The following is a 17,919-nucleotide window of genomic DNA, read 5'->3' on the forward strand; positions in this document are numbered from 1 at the left end:
TACAATGCATGTATTCGCTGTGACAGGAATCCGCTGTCATACGCAATACTTAGCAAGATCTGTTACATTGGACACCGCCGTTTCCTTGCCAAGGACAAGCCGCATCCTAGAAAATACCGAAGACATGTGTTCAATGCAAAGCATGAAAACCGTGATGCGCCAAAGAGGCTCACCGCCGATGAGTTGCAAGTGGAATTAGATAAGGTCGGGCATATTACACCAGGAAACCATCCTGGTAATGGTAGCGGGAAAAGGAAGCGTGGCAGGGTAGAAGAGAGATCATTGTTTACCCGCAGGTCCACTTTGTGGGACTTGGAGTATTGAAAAGATTTGGATCTATGGCATAATCTTGATGTGATGCACATCGAGAAAAATATGTGTGACAGCATTATCAGCACACTTCTTAATATTGAAGGCAAGACGAAAGATACCTTAAAATCTAGGATTGATTTGACACACCTGGGTATCAAAAAGGATTTCCAGGTGCAAGATGAAGGTAAACCACGGGATATGGCACCAGCTGTGTACGTCTTGGACAAGGTAAAAAGAAAAGAATTCTGCGAGGTCCTATCACGTGTGAGATTCCCACATGGATTTGCTTCCAACCCTGAAAGGAGAGTCAGTGCAGATGGAAACAAGGTACAAGGGTTGAAAGCTCATGACTGCCACGTCCTACTTCAAAGGGTTTTACCTGTTATCCTTAGAGGATTGGGCCGCCCTGACTTATACAGAGCAGTTGCAGAGTTGGGACAATTCTTCAGGGAACTCTGCAGTAGGAATATCAGGATAGATGCTTTGGAGCGTCTTAGAGACAAGATACCAACTGTCCTATGCGACCTTGAGAAGATATATCCTCCAGCCTTCTTTGATGTGATGGTGCATTTGGTTGTTCATCTACCTGATGAGGCACTACTTAGAGGTCCAATATAGTATGGCTGGATGTACCCTATTGAAAGGCGACTAGGCACTTTCAAGGTCTATGTTAGGAACAGAGCTAGACCCGAGGGTTCCATTGCAGAGGCCTACATTTCTACAGAAGCGTTGACATTCTGCTCAAAATACATTGAAACAGCTGATCAGCTTAGCAAAGAGGTGGGTGAAGACAATCCCAGGCTCAATGTTTTCGATTATTCTGTTCGAGTTATAGGGAAGAGTCGACAAGACGACAAACCTAAATATTTGGACAAAATGGTTTGGTATGTGTTGAATAACTGTCCTGAGATACTACCTTATATCAAGTAAGTGCAGTACTGCAGCTTATACATCGTAATCTACTAAACTTGCAGCACATTCTTATATATTTAGATGTTTGACGCGATCACTATGTTGTGCAGCATCTACAAAGAGGAGTTACTGCCGCAAAATCCAAGAAACATTGACAAACTGGTTATGGCAGGATTTGCGAAATGGTTCAAGAACCATGTAAGCTTTTGAAGTGCACTGTCAATTTTTTTAATATATTGAGTACATAAGATGATCAGCTTGTCTATTTTCTAACCATAGGTTAAGAAGATGCGGGAGGATGGGCAGGCAGTTGATGATGCCCTTTACTCACTAGAAATGGGTCCTGATACTCGGGTAAGACATTATGAATCTTGCGTTGTTGGAGATGTGCGTTACAACACCGTCGCATGAGACGAAGGCAGGAAGACACAAAACAGTGCCATCATGAGCACGAATACGTATGACAAAGAGACAACTGAAATGTGTGCTAACATAACAGACATTATTCAGTTGCAGTATATCTCCAGTTTCGAGGATCATCGGTGTGTGGTTCTGTTGTGCTGTCGTTGGTATAACCTGTTTTTCGGGATCGCAAAACCCAGAGCTGATGATTATTTCAAATCCATCAATGTCAAGGCGGCGTACTAGACCAACGAGCCTTTTATTTTGGCAAATCAAGCAACATAGATATTTTTCTTGGAAGACACATTTGCACGTAGCGATGACTGAAGAGTATTGCAAAGGTTTAAGCAGAGGAATTCGTTTAATGAAGTTGCACAACAAGATGATGCTTACACTGCTCCTGATGTGGAAGATAACACAGATGTTCCTAATATCTTTGAGAACCATCACGTCAATGACGCCGGCGAAAAGATTGCATGTCGTGCTGTGGACATACAAGAGTTGATCAAGAAGAAGCCAATGTTCGAGGACGTTGAGAACGAAGAAGAAGATGACACTGTGGGGAATTACGATTCAGACTGATACACATGGCGAAGATGTTGACGCTGCTGCTGCGGATGATGATTACATTGATTTTGTCGTATTTGCCTGTCAGAAGACGTTTTTTTATCTACTATGTGAAATTGTGTTTGCTATGACAACTGAAACCTGATGAACATGTTGTTTAGTATTTTGTTGTGAGAACATCACTTGTTATGTATGCTGATTTGTGTTTGGTGATTGTATGACAACTAAAACATGATGACATTGTTGTTTAGTTGTACTCATATTTGGCTGTGAAACTTGAATTTGATGACATAGTTTGCTGTTGGACTGCAATTTGCTCGACGACTTCGAATGAGAACAAAGCTGGCCCGACAAGGCCTCTGCTATTTATTTATTTATATGAGCAAAAGGGGATACCCCCTGATTTCCGTTAATAGAAATCATTAGATGTTCACAACACTACGCCCAGCCTGCTACACAGGTTTCATTCATTACTAGTTTCAGCAAAGTGCTCATGTCGTAGCCACTGAATACATCACGAGTGCTACATACACTGCAAATAAAGAGACAATCATCCTACAGAGCACATCGATTTTGCCTATTATCTTCACAAGCTCTTTCATCTCCTCATTGTTGTCAAGGCCGTTCAGCAGCTATTGCTTGGCCATGATAAGAGGAACTGCATCTTTAACCTTCTGCTCTGCATCTTCCTCTTCTGTCGTACCTTCAGTTACTTGTCCAACACCCCAACCTGCTGGTATTGGGATTCCTCGGCTAACCAAATAATCAGCGTAGTTGCATTCCCTCACATCAGCAACTTCCCAGAAATACAAATCACAGGAATCTTCCCTTTTCTGCATGAATCAAATTGGTAGATCATCAACCAAACTATTAAAAAAATCAGCAACTGAAAGCAGCAGAACAACACTAAAACGTATTATTACCCCATGATTCGGGCATTTGTAGAAGACTTGGCCAGGGTTGCGGATTGTGGTTGAGACGCGACGGATGACTCTGCGTGATTTCCAGCAGTGGCACCACACCAACGGCAATGGGTTGTGATGAGCAATCGGCTGCGGTGCGCGTGCCGGTGAGGGTGTGATGAGACCCACACGCGATGGTACGGGTTGCGACTTGGCGCATATCTGGTTGTTGCCTGCTAAAGAGCAGGTGGACGAGCAGCCAGCGGACATGGTTGCTGCGGCCAGAGCTTCTGATGCTAGGTAGAATAAGTAGAGAAGAGGAGAAGCGAACGTTGGATATGTTAGTTTCATTACTTGCAGAGTAGCATAGCACCATATATAGTCATAGTCTAGGTTTGGATTCGAACCAGCTACAGGAGCACGTCTTTCTTTTTTCTAAAACTTAGCAACGTCTCTTTACTGGTACACTAGCTTGTTATGTACGCCTTCCCAAGTCTTTGATTTTCTTTCCCTTTTTGCGAGGAAGGAAGGAGGACAAAATTGAGAGTTCCTGGGACTCGAACCCAAGACCTCTCGGTTGAAAACCAAGGGTGCTAGTCACTTATGTGGCGAACGTTCCCTGTGAGGAGGACGGCAGACGAACGCATTTTCCTCGCAGTTTTCTTCCTATATATAAAAAAGTATGCTACTTGGTGTCCGCTTAGTCAACAAATGATTCTGCCAACCTTGACCGTTGGATTGACATTCAACGTCTATCGCGTTTCTTCAGTCTCTTCTTCCTCGAGCCATCAAAGCCAAACCAGCGTCGGCGGGACCGCCTGCTCCCGCCTCCCACGGCTGGCTATGATCTTCCCCGGCTCCTGTTCATTCCCATCCGAGGCCTCACCATCGTCCTCCGCCTTGGTTCGCTCGCCGCGGCGCCGCCCTCCGGTGTTGTCAACATGGTCAACAACCGAGAGGAATAAGGAGATGACTGTACATGGTGAGGATGACAGTAGGGACCCAGTAGCGCGCACAGTAATTTTGTTTTTTCGAGACGGAGAAGGGTATCAACTGGGTTGTGCGGGACCCGTGGCCCGTCTAGCCCAGGCTTTTATTTCATATGTTTAGCACATGACCATCCCAGTTTGTTTTTTTCCTTTCTGAAAATTGCTAGCCAGCTATTTTGTTTTTTGCAGAATAACCAACGTAGGCCTACTTGCTTTTCTACGCCCTGCTGGGCCGGAAATCTTTCAAGACAAGGAGGGATGCATTTTGCCCAGAAAATGGGCTATAAGTAATAAGAAATGGGCTATAAGTAATAATAAATGGGCTGAAAAATGAAAAAATACAGCAAACAGACAATTAGTTCCAAAATACTGTTTTCTTTCGGATTTTGATATTTCAAATTTCATTGTTTTTGTGCGGGTAAAATTTCATTGAATTTAAATTAAGGTATATTTAGATTTAAAATTAATTTGAATCTGGCTAGAAATTTCGGGTTGTATGCTGTTTGGGACAGATTTGGAGGTTGACTTGTGGGTCTACTAGGTTGACGTGTAATTTGGCTTTGTCAACTTAGTCCACAAACGATTCTAGCAGCAGTGACCGTTGGATGTTAATCCAACGGCCATGCTGCTTCTTCAATATCTGATCTTCTTGCTCCAACCGCCCAAACCAGCTCCGGTGGGACTGCCTGCTCCCGCCTCCCGTGGCCGGCTGTGCTCAGGCCATTCCTCTACTCACCCACACCTCCTGTTATTTTCCGGCGACGGCAGCTGGACCAGTAAACCCTCGTACTCCCCACCGCGTGGGCAACCATTGCCGAGTCTTCCCCGGCTCCGTGTCGTTCCCTTCCTAGGCCTCGCCGTCGTCCACCGCCATGGTGCTCTCGGCGTGGCCTGATCAACTTGGTCAACGAACGATATCCATCGGTTGTGGACTGTACGCGCAAAATAATGATTCCACCACCTGACAGCTGGGACCCACCGGAAGGGCCTCTGTATTTCGTGAAAAAAACATTCCCCCTACTGACATGTCGGACCCACCAGCTATATCTTCGCACGCAAGGAAGTGCCTCCTTATTATGCACACAAAAATGAATACCCCCCCTGCTAGCTAGGACCCACCATAGTGAGAGGATGACTTGTGGGCCAACAAAGTTGATGGGGACGGAGGGCTTTGTCAACTTAGTCAATATGAACGATTCTAGCTCCAGTGACCGTACGATGTCAATCCAACGGCTGTAGTGCTTCTTCAACCTCTGGTCTTCTTGCTCCAGCCGCCCAAAGCAGCGCCGGTCGTGCCGCATGCTCCTGCCTCCCGTGGCCGGTTGTGCTGCCGTGGAGGCCTCACCGCCCCCTACTATTCCCACCGCTAGCCATGCCCTGCGGCGACGGCAGCCTCACACCGCAGCCGAACCAGTGAACCCTCGTACTCCTCTCCGTGCGGGCTTCCACTGCCGCGTCTTCCTCGGCTCCGCGTCGTCCCCTTCCTAGGCCTCGCCGTCGTCCATCGCCTTGGTGCTCTCCGCGCGGCGTGGTCAACGTGGTCAAGGAATGACTTCCATCGGAAGAGTACTATACGTGGAGAGGCTGACAGCTGGGTCCACGGCCACAGCCCAGTTTTTTTGTGATTTGCCAAGTAAGTCGCTTTGTCAGGCCTGTTGGGCTGCAAATCTTTCAAAACGAGGAGAGCTTTCATTCGGCTGGCCGAGAAAATGGCCCATCAGTAATGAGAAATGGGCTGTACATTTTTAAAACACATCAAACCGGCAATTAGTTTCAAATATCTTTTTTTCATTTCAAGATTTTAAATTACATTAATTTTTATGCGTGGTGAATTTGTTGGATTTTATATTGATATACATTTATTTTTAAAATCAGTTTGAATGTGAGTCGAAATTTTGGGATTAAAAACAGTTCGGACCGCACCGAAATATGCAAAATTTCGTATAATTTTTTAATTGTGGCCACAATTTGGGCTGTAATGCTAACAAAAAGAATATGGGCTCCAAAAAACCTTAAGAATTAGCAAATGGGCTGAAAATTATTAGAAATAATGGCAGATGGGCTGTATGCTGTTTTCCACAGATTTGAGGCTTTCCTAAAAAAAAGGTTGACGCACAAGCAGTGACTGTTGGATGTCCATCCAACGGCCGTCGTGCTTCTTCAATCTCTGCTCTTCCTGCTCCAGCCGCTCAAACAAGCACCGGCGAGACTGTCTGCTCCCTTCCTTCCCGCAGCCGGCTGTGCTGCCGCGCAGGCCTCACCGCCCAACCGTACTCCCATTGCTGGCCTAGCCATCCCTCTACTCACCCACACCTGATGTTATTCTCCGGCGACAGCAGATGAACCAGTAAACCCTCGTACAATCGTACTCCCCTCCACGTGGGAAACAACTGCTGAGTCTTCCCTGCCTCCGTGTCGTTCCCTTCCTAGGCCTCGCCGTCCTCCACCGCCCTGGTGCTCTCGGCGCGGCCTGGTCAACGTGGTCAACGTCCGACATGCATCTGAAGTGGACTGTATGTGGAGAGGCCGACAGCTGGGTCCACGGCCACGCGCAAGGAAATGCCTCCTTATTACACGCAAAATAATGATTCCTCCACTTGACATCAGGGACCCACCGAAAGGGCCTCTGTATTTCGCGAAAAAAACGTTACCGCCACTGACAGCTCGGACCGACCAGCTATATCTTCGCACGCAAGGAAGTGCCTCCTTATTACGCACAAAAAAAATGAATACTCCCCCTGTTAGCTGGGACCCAGTATAGTGGCAGGCTGACTTGTGGGCCTACTAAGTTGACGGGGATGGAGGGCTTTGTCAACTTAGTCAATATGCATGATTCTAGCTCCAGTGATCGTACGATGTCCATCCAACGGCCGTAGTGCTTATTCAACCTCTGTTCTTCTTGTTCCAGCCGCCCAAACCAGCGCCGGTCGTGCCTCGTGCTCCTGCCTCCCGTGGCCGGCTGCGATGCGGCGGAGGCCTCACCACCCCCTACTACTCCCACCACTGGCCAGGCCATCCCACTCACCCACACCCCCTGTTACTATGCGGCGACGGCAGCCTCACACCGCAGCGAACCAATGCCCTCGTACTACTCTACGCGTGGGCATCCACTGTCGCGTCTTCCCCGGCTCCGCGTCGTCCCCTTCCTAGGCCTCGCCGTCGTCCACCGCCCTGGTGCTCTCGGCGCGGCGTGGTCAACGTGGTCAAGGAACGGCTTCCATCGGACGTGGATTGTATGTGGAGAGGCTGACAGCTGGGTCCACGGCCGCAGCAAGGAAGTGCCTCCTTATTACGTCCAAAATAATTATTCCTCCACCTGACAGCAGGGACCCACCGGACGGGCCACCGTATTTCGCCCCCCTGACTGCTGGGACCCACCAGCTACATCTTCGCACGCAAGGAAGTGCCTGACAGTCGGGACCCACCTGGTCGAAGCGTACGTAGCGTTGTCATTCTGGTCGCGAACGTGTACTTACATATATACTGCTGATGTAGAGGCGCGCACGTGTCGTAGTAGAGGTGGCCAGGGTGCAAGAAAGAACATACGGCCACGTATGTGTACATATGGGTGGGGTCTCGAACGCCTACTCGCGCATACGTACGGCGAGGGCTCGTGGACATGGCTGGCTCGAAACGGAGAAACAGCGTCGTCGTCGTGTTCATGGGGAGGCAACGAAATGCATCGTGTTCATCGGGAGGCAACGGAATGCTCGTGTTCATCGGGAGGCAACGGAACGCGTGGGAACCAACCGGCTGGGTCAAAACGGAATGCGTGGTCATGTTCATCGGGAGGGCTTGGACGGAACAGGCGATGGAAACGAGGCCTGGCGTATCGCACAACAGAGGAAACAGACCTCCTACATTCGGAATGGGGTCCTGTTGATCGAGAGGGGTATGGCATATACCGCAAAACGGAGGAAACGGACCTCCTACGGTTGAAACAGGGGTCCTATTTATCGGGAGGGGTGTGGCGTACCGCAAAACGGACGAAACGGACCTCCTACGGTCGAAACGGGGGTCCTGTTCATCGGGAGGGGTGTGGCGTACCGCAAAACGGGACTCCGCAGGATACTGTTCATCTCCACCGTCGACCCCCTCCAGCCTCCACGAGCTACTGTTCATCCACCGTCGACCTCCTCCAGCCTCCACCTGCGACTGTTCATCCACGGGCTCCTATTCATCCAGCCTCCACCGTGCGCTACTCCACCGGCTACTGTTCAACCAGCCCTCTCCACGGACTCCTGTTCAGCCACCCCTCCACGGGCTACTGTTCATCCTGCCCTCCACCATCTATTGTTCATCCTGCCCTCCACGGGGTGGTCCTGTTCATCCAGCCCTCCACAGGGTCCTGTTCATCCAGCCCCAACCGGCTCGATCGATCGGGGTCCTGTTCATCCAGAGGCAACACCACGGGGTCCTGTTCATCCACCCCCATCGGGAACTGTTCATCCAACCCCCCCCCACAACACTCACTGTTCATCCAGAGGCAACATCGATCAGCTTTAGTTAGCAGCAGTAGCGAAGGAATCGCTCGATCGGGTTCAGTTAACAGCCATCGATCGATCGCTCGGGTTCAGTAACGCGTAGCCTGCAGTGTAATCGCTCGGGTTCAGTAGAGCCCAATGCCTCGCTCGGGTTCAGTTAGAGCCAACGCCTCGCACACACGTGCGCACGTGTACGAGAGAAACGCGCATCGCTCGGCCCCCGACCTCCCACCGTAACCGGGAACTCCCCGAAATTTTCCTTGCCCTTGCTTCTACCATAGTTTTTCCGTCATGGACGGCCCAAAGGATGTCATGCAACTGCGTCTCCGGCCCGCCCAGGACGAAAAGCCCATTTTATGTCATGATTTTTTGTCATAGAAGTAGGATCCCACCACATCTATGATGATACCAGGTTTTGTCACAATTATCGTCATAGAAGTGTCATATGTATGACAGAAAAAAATTCATTCGGCCCAAAATGTCACGGATGTGTCTTTTTTTCTAGTGTACGTTGCTATTGCTTTCTTCATGACTTATACATGTTCCTATGACTATGAGATTATGCAACTCCCATTTACCGGAGGAACACTTTGTGTGTTACCAAACATCATAACGTAACTGGGTGATTATAAAGGTGCTCTACAGGTGTCTTCAAAGGTACTTGTTGAGTTGGCGTATTTCGAGATTAGGATTTGTCACTCCGATTGTCGGAGAGGTATCTCTGGGCCCTCTCGGTAATGCACATCACTATAAGCCTTGCAAGCATTGTAACTAATGAGTTAGTTGCGGGATGATGCATTACGGAACGAGTAAAGAGACTTACCGGTAATGAGATTGAACTAGGTATTGAGATACCGACGATCGAATCTCGGGCAAGTAACATACCGATGACAATGGGAACAATGTATGTTGTTATGTAGTTTGACCGATAAAGATCTTCGTAGAATATGTAGAAGCCAATATGAGCATCCAGGTTCCGCTATTGGTTATTGACCGAAGATGTGTCTCGGTCATGTCTACATGGTTCTCGAACCCGTAGGGTCCGCACGCTTAACGTTCGGTGACGATTTGTATTATGAGTTATGTGATTTGATGTAACGAAGGTAGTTTGGAGTCCCGGATGAGATCGGGGACATGACGAGGAGTCTCTAAATGGTCGAGACGTAAAGATCGATATATTGGACGACTATATTCGGACATCGGAAAAGTTTCGAGTGATTCGGGTATTTTTCGGAGTACCGGAGAGTTACGGGAATTCGTATTGGGCCTTAATGGGCCATACGGGAAAGGAGAGAAAGGCCTCAAAAGGTGGCCGCACCCCTCCCCATTGTCTGGTCCGAATTGGACTAGGGAAGGGGGGCGCCCCCTTCCTTCCTTCTCCTTTTCCCTTCCCCTTTTCCTATTCCATATGGGAGGAGGAATCCTAGTAGGACTAGGGAGTCCTAGTAGGACTAGGGAGTCCTAGTAGGACTCCACACTTCTGGCGCACCCTAGGGGCTGGCCGGCCTCCCCTCCTCCATCCTTTATATACAGGGGCAGGGGGCACCCTAGAACACACAAGTTGATCTATTGATCTATTCCAGCCGTGTGTGGTGCCCCCTCCACCATAATCCACCTCGATTATATCGTAACGGTGCTTACGCGAAGCCCTACGTCGGTAGCATCATCATCACCGTCATCACACCGTCATGCTGACAAAACTCTCCCGTGAAGCTCTACTGGATCGGAGTTCGTGGGACATCATCGAGCTGAACATGTGCTGAACTCGGAGGTGCCGTGCGTTCGGTACCTGGATCAGTCGGATCGTGAAGACGTACGACTACATTAACCGCGTTGTGCTAACGCTTCCGCATTCGGTCTACGAGGGTACGTGGACACACTCTCCCCTCTCGTTGCTATGCGTCACCATGATCCTGTGTGTGCGTAGGAATTTTTTTGAAATTACTACGTTCCCCAACAGCTGTGTCAGGGTCCATGTGACGATGATGATAAGTGAAGGGTGGCTAACCCTATGATGGACCGGCTCAACTCAAGCCTGGCAGCATCTCTCCGACTAAGCCCATCATGTTCCTTAGGAGTGAATTGCAAAACACCACCACATTTGAAGTGTTGGACCGGATTTGACACCACATTTCTGAAAGACTGTGTCTCGGTCATCTGTTTCTCAAACATCATGCAGTGCGAGAAACATTAACTCTCTACTCCGGGCAGATCATACCAAACCTACAACCCACTACCTGCTGATCCACCTCTTCAAGAGCTTCACGTAACTTACTCAACTATGCTAGAGCCCATAATAGCTTGTGGCTGCACATGGAAGTTTCTAGCATGAATAATCTCAGTTCCCTTTGAGCCTGGGTGGCGGTCCATAGGAAAATCACACGGAACCCCGGGATTTCCAAAAATACAGGCAACACTGGGTACTCCAGGTGCCTCAATCCACCCAGATGTGTATTTAAGTTGCCATCTTAAGTTGAACCATTAATTTAATAATCTCACATCTGTCATGGATTTCACTCGCCCAAACCACGTCTACGAGCATAGCATAGCAATATAAGCAATTCGTATAAGTAACTCCCAAGGGTTTGAATGTAACAGGGCAATAGGTTCTGCCTCATCAACTACTTCCCAGCCCACATGTTAATCACATCCTAACCATGCAATGTTTGAGGATTGGAACTAATGCATAAAAACTGGGTGATAAGGGGGTATGATCAAAGTGTTACTTGCCTTGCTGACGATCCGCGAAACCTAGAGACTCCAAATAACACGCTTCGCACTCCGGGAATTCTATCACAAACAAACAATAGCATACATAAGCAATCAAGTAAAGAAGCACGGGTAAAACTCAAATAAGAAGATCTAACTAGAAAGTTCAACTTAAGAACTCCGGTTTGCAAAAAGAATCAAATCAAACGAAGCAACGAAACTCAAACGGCAAAAGAAACAAGATCTGTTTACTAATCTGGACCTAGGTCAAATTTTACAGTAGCAAAATCTTGTTTAAGTTGGTTAAACGGAAAGAGGGTCTCGAGACGATCATCTAGGCGCTTGAATCGCCTGATTCCGACAAACGAGCGAAAGATAAACTAGAACGAAAATCGGATCAGAAATCACGATTAGAAATAATCGCGGAAAAATCCGATAAAAGAAAACTGACGAACAGGCTAACTAGCGAGCGAAAACCGTTCGCTAAAACGAACATACGGACGAACGTCCGCTAAAAAGAAGAATCAGGAAAAACCGGCAAACCGAAAAAAACGAACTAGGGTTTTCTAAAAAAATCGGATCAGTTTTCTTTTAAAAAACCGGCGGCAACGGCTACCTCGTTGGTCCGGCGAGACGTGGCGGCGACGGCGGGGCGAGGCGGCGGCGGCGTGGCGCGGGAGCGGCGGCGGCGGCTGCCGCGGCGGCGAGGCGCGGCAAAGGCAGCGCGGCGCGGGCGGGCTGTGGGCGGTGGCTGCGACGGCGGTGGTGGGTGGTGGTGGCGGTGGGGGCCTGGGTATATAAAGGAGAAAGGGGAGGGGGTGACTTGGTGAGGGGTCAAGGGGCGGCGGGGAAGGGGAGTTCGGCTCGGACTCCTCGAATCGGCGGCGGCGCGGCTGGTCTCCTGGAGGGAGACGGTGCGCGGGAGGGAGGCGGGCCGGCGGCTGGGCTTCGGTCCAGTTAGCCCCTGCGCACAATTTTTTTAAAATAATTCCACCGAAACTAAAAAAATCCTAGAAAATAAAATAAAATTCTAAAAATGCCAAAACAAATTTTCACCGTCTAAATGAAATATTTAGTATGAGATAAACATTTTCTTGGCCCTAAAATGCAACTTTGAAAACGTGCAATTTTTCCAATGCAAACAAAATTGCAATAAAATCCGAATAAAAACAAATATTTGATCTTAATATTTTTCCTCCAATATTTCAATTATTTTGGAGAAGTCATATTATCTTCTCTCGTGAAAATCATCGAGTTGCATGAAGTTTATGAATTGGAAATATTTCCGAATGAAATTCAAATCTTTTCGAAACCCTTTTCATTTAAATAAATGGAAGAAGTCATGTCATCTTCTCTCCAGGGTTTTGTGGTGAAAAGAATATGAATTCACGGAGATCATAAATGCAAAAATGAAAGTTTGGGAAAGTCCTTTTATTCCCTCTCATTTAACTTTCAAAAAGTTTCAAATTTCACTCACTTTCAGTCAATCAATCAAATCTATCTATTTATATAACATTCCAAAATTTAGAAATTTTGGGATGTTACATCGGAGGTGGACAACTGGCTCAGGATCCGTAGCTTATCAACATAGCGAGCCCCTTCACCGCTAGAGTGGGATATTGAGCGGTGGGCGGCGGTGACCATGTCCCGCAAGATAATGACTTCTGGCGATGGCGGCCATTAGTGGTCTTCGGGTCTCAGAGGCGTCTAGTAAGTTTTCATCCTCCACCTCGCTCGCTTTGTGTCATTTTTAGGTTTTTCCGATTTAGAGTTAGGGTTATTGGATTCATATGGATTTAGTATTAGGGATAGGGTTTGTGACATAGGAAATGTCCGGGTTACTCCATTCTTATGGATTTAGAGTGTATGGCTAGGGTTTGTGCATATGATTGTTAGTGTTATTTGAATGTGGTATGTTAGAGTTATTGAAGTGTTTTATTAACATACAAATTGCTTTCAAAGTGCATATTAGTGTTTGTTTATTGCAGTGTTTTACTAGTGCATATATTTAGGTGATTAAGCTGCTTCCTGAATATTATGTAGAGCTCCATATTTAATATGTAGTAACTATTTATGTTACACTTACAATAAAGATTGATGGATAGATATTTGAAACAGTTAAATCTATGACATAATCTAAAAATGAATCAAATAACAGCTATCCAATCAGTTACTGATTCTCCTAATTCATTTTTGTAGTTTGGATGGTGAGATATGTGAAATTAGGTTCCTTTTTCAAGGGAGAGTCAACTTGGAAAGGACCATTTTCCTGTCAGAAATAACTTTCATTAACATGTTAGCACTGATGGAGACTGGAGAGGGATATACTTATGCCGACTACATGTTCTATGTGAAAGATGAGGGAAAGGGGGCAACATGTATACAGGTTATTGGCAGTGAAGATATGCTAGAGGAGATACTTGACCAGTATGATGAGCAAAAGGTGCTCAACATAACTGTAATTAAGGCTACTGAGCCTAATCTAGGAGATTTGAATAGGGGAAACTTTGTGGAGGAACAAGTACCAACAGGCCAGGTTGGGCAATCCAACATAATCGATGAGGATGGGGTATTGTTCCCCTTTGTCCAATCTAACAGTGAGGAGCTATATTAAATCCCTATCTATAGTGCATAGCCAGGTGAAGTTTTTGTTTATGTAAACACACAAGAGAGCATGAATTTGCAGAAGGCAAGGGGCAGAGAGAAAGTAGAGGAGTACTTTGGCCCCTCTGATGATGAAGGGTTTGTTGATTTCAACTTGTGTGAATACATGCGAAAAGATCATGAGAGAGAAATTGAGGAGGGGGAGATTATTGAGAGGCTGAGGCAGAAGAGGAAGCAGACAGAAGATCCTATGTTTCACTTTGAAGGAGACACGGAAGTGGAAGAGATGTGCCAAGAGGTAGAGGACTCAGGCACGCATCCTAATATAACACTTCCTCAAACATTTAAGAAAGTAGGAAATGCAGGTCCAACTACAAGATCCCGTCATTAGGTTGAGACAGAGGTACTTCTTGATTTTATTCCATCATATGATTCAGGTTATTTCCATGGAGACTATGGCATTGGTGAATTAGATGGTGAGGCAGGCCTAGAATCTTTGTCACTTCCTTGTGGAAGGAAGAGCCAAGCCAAGAGGTCCAAGGCTAGTTAGTGGTATGATGAGACAAAGCCAGATGCTCATGAGAAACATTGCTTGAGTTTGTGCTTTACTGATGTCTATTAGTTTAGAAGAGCACTGTGGAATTATCATATCAGGATACTTATAAATTTTCATTACCATAGTAATTGCAAAGATAGGATCATAGTTTATGGCACAGAAAGGGAAAGTGGATGTCCAGTTTTATTGAGCTCTTCATCAGTCATCCACTTATTATTCTCGCAATTCTAGTCCTGCCAGTCAAACAACTTTGTGACATCCTCAACCAGATGCTTGTACTAATTGTCAAGTTGATCCAACTCCTTGTTGAACTTGGCAGTCTCTTTTTGATCCTTCTTATGGTCCATAACCCTGTCATGGTTCTCCTCATGAAACATCTCCCATATCTTCACCGGGCATCTTTGCAAAATGGAAGGCCATGGGGCATTAACCCACTCAGCAACTCCACAATCAACACCACCCTACATAAGTAGTTACTAAATAAATAAGCTAACTAAAACAATAACTGGATCAAATAGACCGTAAATTTTGATTAAGTGCATTTAACAAACACTCAAAGCTAACAACAAAAGTTCGGTTTGAAATAACTGAAGCAAATAAAATATCACACTCACGCTAGCAGTTACAACAAAGATTCAATTTAAAAAACTTAATCAAATAGAACATGATACTAACAACACTTAACTAGAGCTATAATTCAATCAAATAAACACTTAACTAGGGCCAGCTTAAGTTTTTCTTAACACAAAAACTTAAATGACTTTGAATAAAATAGACACTGACATTTGTTCAGTCAAGTTCAGTTTTACTTATCTGAAACTACAAGATACTAGCATTGCAAATCCACTGATCCACTAAAAATACAATACTACAACAGTTCAATCAGTACTTAACTGAATTTCCGGACAGAAATAACAACCATTCATCAACACACAGAAATACCAACCATTCATCAACACACAGAAATAACAACCATTCATCAACACACAGAAATAACAAACATTGACTGCCACTAACAATAACCCTAATTGGATAACACAAACATGCACCCCACATCCATAGAACCTCCTCCTGGCGAGGATGCCTTCAAATGCAACATATTTCAAACATGGGGCCTGGTGAAGCTTGCATTTGAAGGTTGGATCTATAGCTCTACCACAGAAATATGTATCTACAGTGGTTTCGGGGTTCTCCTGCATTGTCAGCACAGATATTAACCACACAAAAACTTCAAGTGCTTAAAGATGGTCTCAAATAGAAGAACACATGAACCCTAACCCTCGGTGCAAAGCATAGCACTTACCCAGAGCTCCATGTCCATGCCGACGAAGTAATCGTCACTACTCTCCTCTCCATCCTTTCACGACGACATGACTGAATGGCCGTGAGGAGACAGTGCCTCCTTCGCGACGGCGACGGGCTCAGCGGCGAGAGCAAGGGGAGATGGCATAGCAGAGAGTGAGCGAGTGGAGCGAGCGAATGGAGTAGATGCCACCTATGCCATCTGTTTTGTACTACGGCGCTAGCTAATGGCTTTCAACCCCCTCGCCATCTCAGTAGTCCGGCGTGGCACTGACTGGTAGGCCAGGCCTGTCAAAAATCGCCATTAACTCGCTCAAATCGGTCATTTGCTTTTATTGAGAAAATTAACAAGAATAATGGTGGAATTTTAGGGGCGCGCAAGAAGTGTGGTGGCAAATCCGGTCCAAAACTTCAAATGTGGTGTTTTTTGCAATACTCTGTACCTTAGAGGTGTTGTAACTCGGTTCGCCAAATTTTTGTGTGATTAGCTGGATCGTTCTCAATTTCTTTTTAATTGATAAACGAGTGTCTTTTACCTGGTTTCAAAAAAAATATCCATCATGTATTCAAATTTCGAAACACCAGTCTCAAGGTGAAAGATATTGTCGGCCAATTGGGGGCACATCATCATTTTTCTGCTAAGCACATCAGTGCTTGTAATAGCATCCAATTAATGCTCTTTTTACATGCTTTTGCCTATGTAATCAACATCATTATATCCTAGCCGGTTGATGGTTTCATCAATTTGATGTCGGGCCTTCGTGGCTTTTCTCTATAAAAAAACCACGGGCCTCCACGGCACTATGATGCTACATCTTGTTTGGAAACAACAATGACCACAAGAGTCAGTTGGGTCACAACAAGGGTTCGTAGTCGGCTCTCCACCATGTTTGTTGTGGAGTTGGAGCTGCTGTGTCACGGTCCACATGGCGATGATGACAAGCGAAGGGTGGCCAGCATACGATGGACGATTTCGCAAAAAAAGACATACGATGGATGAGCTCAACTCTAGCCTTTCGGAGGTGCTCATAGGGGTAGGGTGTGCGTTCATAAGGGTGAGTGTATGCGCGTATATATGAGTGCTTGTGTCCGTACTGATGTTAAAAAAAAACTCTAGCCTTGCGCATCTCTCCAACAATGCCCATCATGTTCCATGATGAATCGGTCTATATTAGTGGTGTTTAACTTGGTTCGCCCAGTTTTTCTGTAAGTAGATGGGCCGTTCTCACTCTCTTCTTATAATGAGTAAAAAGAGTGTCCTTCACCTCGTTTCAAAAAAATACAGCCATCATCTATTCAAATTTCGGAACACCGGTCAGTCTCAAGGTGAGAGATATTGTCGACCGATTTGGGGGCACATCATCATTTTTCCTGTAAGCACGTCACTGCCTGTAATAGCATCCAATCAATGCCCTTATTTCCCCCGTTCCTTTCAGGCGACTGGACATCTACATTGAAAGATAGCACTGTGGAGTTTGGCAGACGTAAAAGGGAAATCACCCCAAATAGGCCACGATCAATTGAATCAAACAAACACCATCAATTCCATGTCAGGGCCCGGGGCCTCCCTCTTTCTCTTCTTGTAGCTGCCCCAAAGTTAATTCCTCTTCATTTCCCACTGTGAACTTGGAGAGACGATTCCTTGCTTGTATGTATCCGTGGCGCAGACGATAGAAAAAACAGGGAACCACAGCTGTGCATGCATCGAAAAACTTGGCGGGAAAAATGCGTTCAGAAACTAGCTGAAGCAACGAGAAAAGAGAGGGAGAAAACCGTGGCAATTGATTTGTGTTTCCCCCTTTGGGCAACATAAAGCGTATTCCTTGTTTGTCTCCGGAAAGAAACCAACGTAGCCGCGGAGCTACAAGCCACAAGAGAAGAGCTAGCTAGCTGCTAGCAGAGATGGGTCGACGGAGGTGAGAGGAAGGGAAGGGAAGAAAGGAGACGAGATCCTGCCAAAAGTTTGGGTTTGTAAAAGCGAGGCAACTTTGCAGTTTCCATGCATGTCTTGCCCCTTTACAACTCGGCGGTGAAAAAAGTGAGAGAGAAGAGGAGGCGCTTTGCTGAGGTCTAGGGCCACTGCCTGCCCGCTCCGATTCAGCACAGGAGGCGAACTGAAGCAAGCACACTTGACTAGCTGTCTACTGCTAGCTAGCTAGTACTAGCTATAGCTAGCTAGG

At 46.5% G+C, this 17,919-nt stretch overlaps 1 pseudogene; it reads left to right on the forward strand.

Annotated features, from left to right (window-relative positions):
* Nucleotides 1-13,570: 13,570 nt before the first annotated feature.
* Nucleotides 13,571-14,668, forward strand: LOC147960072 (uncharacterized; annotated as a pseudogene).
* The last annotated feature ends 3,251 nt before the right edge of the window (nt 14,669-17,919 follow it).

Source organism: Triticum urartu, chromosome 7A (genome assembly GCF_056163025.1).
Source record: "Triticum urartu cultivar PI428250 chromosome 7A, HENAU_Tu73, whole genome shotgun sequence".
Taxonomy (NCBI): Eukaryota; Viridiplantae; Streptophyta; class Magnoliopsida; order Poales; family Poaceae; genus Triticum; species Triticum urartu.